The following is a 7,541-nucleotide window of genomic DNA, read 5'->3' on the forward strand; positions in this document are numbered from 1 at the left end:
CGGGAACGCTCAAGATCCGTTACCGAATGATTCTGAACCACCATCGGAACCCAGTGATTCAGACGATACTCCAGATGAAGACCAATCAATTCCGTCTGGTAGAAGAGGTGATGATGATGATGTTGATGAAAGCACTCCGGCTGCTGGAGGAGGTAACAATGATGATGATGATGGTGATCAAGAAATGCCTAATGTTGGAGGAGGTAATGATGATGATGATGATGATGATGGTAATTGAGATAAAGATAAGGATATGGAGGATGAAATTGTTGAAGAGGCATAGGAACAACAACAACAAGAAGAAGAAGAAGAAGAAGAAGAAGAAGAAGAAGAAGAAGAAGAAGGTGATGGAACCGGAGAACAAACTCTATCTATTGTTCAACAAACCGAAGCTTCAACTTCAAGTGAAACCGGAAAGAAGAAGAGGGTGATCACTGATCACTAAACCATCTAATTCCCACATGCCTCCCCCTCACTTGATGATTACACTGAAAAAAGGTGAGCGTCCAAGGGTGACCCCAAGAGATGGTGGAGAAGTTATTTTTGGATACAAAGACTCTTGGGCATGTACGATCCATAATACTATCGTAAGTACTCTCAATCCGTCTTTGTTTTTTATTCAAGTATGTATCTATCTTAAATTTGCATCAAGTGTTTGTATTTCTTTTCATTTTGTTTTTTTGGTACTTAGGATCACAAGCATGTCGTCCGTCTCTTGAGGCGCCAAGCTTCGTGTTCAGTGACTATGACTTGGAATCTTGAGGATGAATGTGAGGAGGTGAAACTGATTTTCAAGAACTCCGGGTTGTGGCCTGCGGTGGAGAGTTTGAATATTTGAGCATGATAGAGTTATTGTATCTGCATTCTGTGAGAGGATCTACGGAGAGAATGATACAATGTTATTCTCATTCGGTGAGATGGCGATAGTTCCCGATGATGCTCATCAAATTCTAGGCTTCGAGGTTGAGGGAAAAACAATGTGTGAGGGATTCAATTATGATTTTTCGTTCAAGGATATTTAAAAATTCAGCCAGAAAATGTTTGGTTGTAATCAGATTGAGTCGGAGTCCATGCTTGAGAAGAAAGAAGGTCGTCTAACCAAGAATTTTAATCTGAAGCTGTTGAGGGACACATTATCTGGGACCAAGAAAATATTTGATGAGGAAGGAAAAGTGCACCCAATGCGAATCAATGCTACTGCGTCAGCTTATTTGATTTACGTCCTAGACAAATGTATCTTCCCCGACAGTTCTGGAAGCTTGGTCGACGCCAGTTATTTACAACTAATGGATCCCTTAGATAAGGTGCGTGAGTATTCTTGGAGTACTGTGGTGGTCTCCTTCTTGAACAATTAGTTGACAAATGGTTCTAGGGCACTCACCAAGAAAGTTAACGAAAACATATGTCTCTTCCAGGTAATTACATTGTCTAAATCATTTATATTTGCAAAATTCTCGTAAGATAAGATTCTTATCTTACTAATTTTTTTCTTCATAGGTTTGGATATATGAGCACTTCCCTTCTTTGTTCAAAACCAACTCATACGTAAAAGTAGATGCGATTGTTGCGGTTGATAAGCCAAGAGGGCAAAGGTACAGTTTTAAGGGTACTCGGGATAAGGAAATGCTGCAACAACTTATCAAACTCCGAATGGACATTGACAAATTGAATGCGGATGATGTGATATTTGATCCATATCGAGATGCTAGACAAAAAGTTTTAATCCAAAGGATAGATGATTTTGCATTATACTATGGACCCTTGATGTTGTGCGATGGAGGATATTCAATGTACAATCCATATCAGGTAATGCGACAATTGGGTTACATCCAAGAAGAACCTCATTTTGATGAAGATAAGTCGTTTTTTACTGTGGAAATGGCTAAATGCACCACGTCCCAAAAAACTATTAACGTCTCTTACGATCCAGCGCCAGTTCAAGAACATTGGGACTATAGACGTGGTCGTAAAATTGATGTGAGTCTTTTGGACGAGGTGACCACCGGTTATGAAGCCAGTGAGAAATACGTGGCGTGGTACTTGGGTTGGGATCGTCCTACTGTGATTAGGGAAATGACTGCTGAAGAATTGGCTCGTAAGAGGAAGATGGCATCGAAAGACCTAGCAATAAGTCTTAAGTTATTTGCAAGTACTTTAGAGTTTCTCTTACTATTTTAAGATTACATTATCGAATTATTCTATAATTGTTTGTTGTTTAATTGAAAATAGAAGGACCAGTTAAATACCTTTGTGAAGGTATTGTGTTGCGCGAAAGACAGAGGAGAGCATTTGTCGATTGAAGAGCAAAGCAAGCACATTGACTATGCTTGCAATGTTGATTCTCACTTCTGATATCTCCAGGTCTTGTCACCAAAAACCTTCACCGATTGACAGAACGTCCCGCTACTGACACTTGATTCAATGTCTCGTCGCTTCGGTGAATCACTTGAGAGGATTCCCATGAATTGTTCAAGCAACTTGATGCTGAAGTAAAGAAGGAAGAAAAAGCCAGGAGGGAAGTACAAGCCAAGATGAATGCTGATAAAAAGAGGGCTCGTAGTACTCGTGGTGGTTAAGGTAGTAGTAGTGGTCGTGGTGGTGAAGGTAGCAGTAGTGGTGGTGTTCCTAAACGGGGTTGTGGTCATGGTCGTGGTCGTGGAGGTGAATGAATGCTTTCCTAGTTTATTTCTTTATTGTGTTGGACAAATGTTAAGGTTAAATGTTGGACAAATGTTTTTTGAAGGTTTATGGGACATGTTTTCGTATTTTGGACAACAAGTGTTGGATTTCTAGTTTTTGAATGAATGGTTGTTTTAGCTATGTAAAGTTTCAATACTTATGCCGGCATGATTTTTTTAAGTCACAGTGCCGACCACACCAGGCCGGCAAGGTTTTGAACTGTCAGTCTGCCGTCCCTGACAGCATGAAATGCTTGAATACCAGGACCGGCAAGGTAATCAGATCAATACCAAGCCGACTGTTATACAGCCGACAGGGTTTTATCTTATCGACCCTGCCAGCTATTTGTTGCAGAAAAAACCTTCTCCTGATGCCTAAAATAATCATAAGGCAGGCATGGTTATAAATTATGATCTTTTCCGACCATACAAAGGCCGGCACTGTAATGACCAAATACCGTTCGACAGTTAAACAGAAAATTGCATGTTCTCCTAATGCCTAAAATCATCAAAAGTCGGCATGGTTATAAATTTCCTACCCTGCCGGACTTATTGAAGCCGGCACGCTAATGACCAAATACATTTCCGGCGGTTACACAGAAGGAAATGATCTCCTGATGCCTAAAATCATCATAAGATCGGCATGGTAACAAAATTTCGACCCTGCCGGCCGAATCTGGTCGGCATACTTGGGAAATAAAAAATGTTCCGGCGGATTCAAATTTCAAATTTTTGCAAGTACAATTGCATTGATTGACTTGTACTTATACGATATAACGGCCAAATTTGGGCACCATCCTATAAATACACTACTTATATCCACAAAACAATACGCAACTATTTGCATATACTCTCCAAAGCTCATATCATCATACACTCCATCTAACTCACCCAACAGCTCTCTACATATAACAATGGGTTCATTTGATTCTAATGAAGATTTGGCAATCACCAAAGCTTGGTATGCGGAAAAACGACTTAGACGTCAATCCTCCGAAAGGGTGGATTCCAAAACCTTTTGGGCTAGGGTACACAACAAATTTATCCAAGAGTTTGGGAATCTTAACGCAAGAAGTGTTCAACAAGTCCATGAGAGGCACCTAGTAATCGAAAACGCGATACTTGATTTTTTAGCTCTCCAACCTCGGATTTTTAACACTTGCCCCTTCACCTTGTCCATTGCACAATTTGTGAGTATTTTTCTGGCTTGTTTTACGTAACCCATTTTTTTTTATCTTCCAATAAAACACCAATAACAAATGTAAGTTTGTTTTTGTAGCACGAAGTCGTGAAAGCGCTCTACTTGGAGGGAAAGGGGTAAGCATCGCTTTCGATGCAAGCTATCACTTCTTGACAAGAAAGAATCCCAGAGGATAACCCGGACTACTTGGATGCCGTATCGTCTTCGGAGGAGGAAGATTGATGGCTTTAGAAGTTTTCGTATAGGTTTTGTGGGTAGACCTCTATGTAAACCTCACGAGACTATAACTCGTCCACTAGGATCGCCTAGGGGTTTAAAGGATTGATGCACATGCTAAGTGCATTCGTTTTTATGTTTCAATCAATGTAGTAACCAAAATTGCATGAATAAAGTGAATTACATCTTCCCATAGTGAATAAAGTGAATTACATCTTCACATAGAGACTCAACCATGGTTGTTGTCGAATAATCTAAACCCTCATAAAGGATTTTGAACTAGCCTAACCTTTTCTAAACCATGATGAGGATATTGGGATAATAAGTCATTGAACCTTTCCAAATACCTATATAACGATTCTCCCTCCTGTTGAGAAAATGTGCAGATTTGCGTCCTAATAGACGATGTTTTGTGCCTAGGGAAAAACTTGTTCAAAAAGGCAAATGTAAGTTGTTCATATGTTTCTATTGAACCGGAAGCCAAACTATATAGACACAATTTTGGATTTATCTTTCAGGGAAAAAGGAAATAACCTAAGTTTCAAAGCATCATCATCAAGGTCTCTAATCTTTAGGGTACTACAAATTTCCTCAAAATCCCTAACATGGAAGTATGGGTTTTCATTTTCTTTCCCTAAAAAGATTGAGAGCAACTGTAGAGTCCTAGGCCTAAGTTCATAATTTGCTTCAGTTTCGGCTAACCTGATACAAGAAAGACGAGTAGTCCTAGTTGAGTTCAACAAAGCATTCAAAGTTTCCATTGCTGGCACTATAGGAATATTTGGGATTCTATGCAATCACAAAACAAGGCTGACTCAACCAAATCAAACCTAATTTTCTAGCAAACAAAAAGCATGATGGTTCCACTTAGATTGTTTCTAGACCAGCTTCTATTCTTTCGAAAAGGAACTCGTTACAATCTAAGGAAACCCCTCTGGAATCAATGCGAGTCAAAGTAATTTGAATCGAGGCGAGGGAAGCTCAGTGGAGCTTTGATACCCAAGGCCTCACCGGTTACAAGGCGGCGCACTCACGCATTAAACTCACAGAAACCATCATGAACTTCGAAGTATGCTCAAAAGAGTAACCAATATTTTTCGAACGACTTTCCTATCAATCTCGTTACCCTATAGGTCTCGTTCTAGTCAAAATTTTAGGCTTAGGTTCGTGTTTGGTTTCGTTTTCCTAAGGCGAGCAAGAAGAGAACGGTGATGAAATACGATCCCTTATCTTGTATGGCCAGTCCTTGCCCTTTACTAGGAAATTAAAGCAGCCGTTTTCAAGTCCTTAGCATATATGCAAACGAAGAAATACAGTAAGCCCGTTGACAGGGGATTCGCTGGTGTTTCGAAAAACTTACCTCCCGTACCAGACGGGAGAAGAACCGCTGAAGTCGACTCGAGCCACGACTCCTATATCATGTACAAACCCGAGGGGCCGAGGCGATATCGTAATCACCGTCCTTCTCTGCACACAATTTTTGATTTAAACCAACCCTTCCTTAGGGTTTAAAAATAATAATGTCCCAGTCCAAAAATAAAGTCCAAAAACTGTCCAAAAATAAAAAGAAAAATTACAAAAAATAAAACCCTATTTACAGTTTCTAAAAATAAAACAAAATAACTATATACAAAATATTCTTCTTCACTCCTTTTGGATTCCTCTTTGCTTTCCTTCTTTGGCGATGCTTTCCTTTTATAGCACTTTTTCTTTCCTTGTAGCTCCGCTCGAAATCTGAAAAGAATCAAAAAATACCAAAGGAGTAAAAAAGAACAAAAATAAATCTAAAACCTAAAACCTAATACAAATCCGCGTCGGCGGCGCCAAAAATTGATGTGATTGTAGATAGTGATAAAAGTGGTTCGATTCTCAGACTTGCGAAGGATAAAATATAGACTTAAATTCTAAAACAAAAATAGAAAACTCAAACAAAGATGAATTTGTTATCAATATTAAAAGAACACTGAGGCTAAGATTCCACTATTTTCCAAGTTCAAAGTGATTTAAATCCAATATTTGTATTTATTCAATTTTTTCGTTTAATTTGATTCTAAGATGTTGCAACAAGTAGATTTTTAAAATAACAATTGTAAATCCAAAGCATGGGATATCAAAAACCTAAGTCCAAGCATATACCATCAATGGAAATCACAATTGTTGAATAAAAATCATTAAAACAATTCTCAAACAAGGAAAATAATCATATAAATAATTGTAATAAACAAGATAAATAGAAAATACCACTATTTATTAGAAAAATAGCTTCCTATATCGCCTCAGCAATGAGGTTTAGCTCCTCATATCAAAAACAGGTTCAAAATATTTTTCCATTGCTCAAAAGGTGTTTTCAAAGGTGAAGAGACTCAAAGGGAGTAAAACAGTTCAATCGCAACGTTTATATGTGTTGCAGATCGACTGTTACAAGAGAAACAGAAGGAATAAGACTGCTACAGTAACGATAGAAGCGAAGTGATGTAGAACAACGACAGTGTTCTGCGACAGTTGGGCGTGGGTTGATGTTCTTCGTGTTCTTCAGCAGCACCAGCAGTACAACTTTCCTGTAACTCGTGATTTTTGTCTCCTCGGGTTCTCTAAACTACCCCAAACTGTTCGTAACCCTTCTATGACTTGCAACCAACCTATATATAGGCAACAACTCTCAAGTAAACCCTAAACAACTCAAGTTTATCTTGATTATTCTTTCACAGCAAGTCACGAGAATCATTCTCTCTAGCTTTCTATGCACGCGTCTTCTAAGTTTAATCCAACGTACCAGAATCTCTCAATCATGGTATCCTCAATCATATCCATCAGTATACTGTTAATACTTCACGTAACTTCCAATTATAGTTGAAGAAAATCCCGAAACTTCGTTATCCTCTGTTAAGCTTGAACTCGACGAAATCTCACGACTTTATCGAATCTGACAGACTTACCAGTCCTGTTTTATAGAAACAGGATTAACTGACTCCAAAGCGACAACCAAATTCGATTGTATCTCAGACAAAACCAAATCCAGAAGTTCGCTACAAGCCGTGAACTTCCTACACCTATGTTTTCTTCTCCCGGCTTATTCAGCCCAATTCATTCGACCCAAACACACGTAACAACCCTGTAATGTTCTAGGAAGTCCAGCCCAATGAAAATCAGACCTTTAATCTCTCTAAAATTCTGTTGAATTCCGAACCCTAATCTGCAGGTGTGTGGGTTCATTTTCCCGCCAAAAAAAATCTGTTTGAAATGTGAAGAAGAAGGGTCCCCCCATATCCAAAGTAGGGGTGCCGATAGCAGGTGCCTTTGGGATGTCCTGAGGGTGCCCCTTTGTAATTCGGGTACCCGTTATCCATAGTGAGAGTCTGAATATCAAGTGTCCTCCGGGTGCGCTTTTCGACAACTTTTCGAGCCGATTTTTCCAAAAATGTTTATTGGACAAAAATACCTACACA

The sequence above is a fragment of the Papaver somniferum genome, chromosome 2, assembly GCF_003573695.1.
Source record: "Papaver somniferum cultivar HN1 chromosome 2, ASM357369v1, whole genome shotgun sequence".
Taxonomy (NCBI): domain Eukaryota; kingdom Viridiplantae; phylum Streptophyta; class Magnoliopsida; order Ranunculales; family Papaveraceae; genus Papaver; species Papaver somniferum.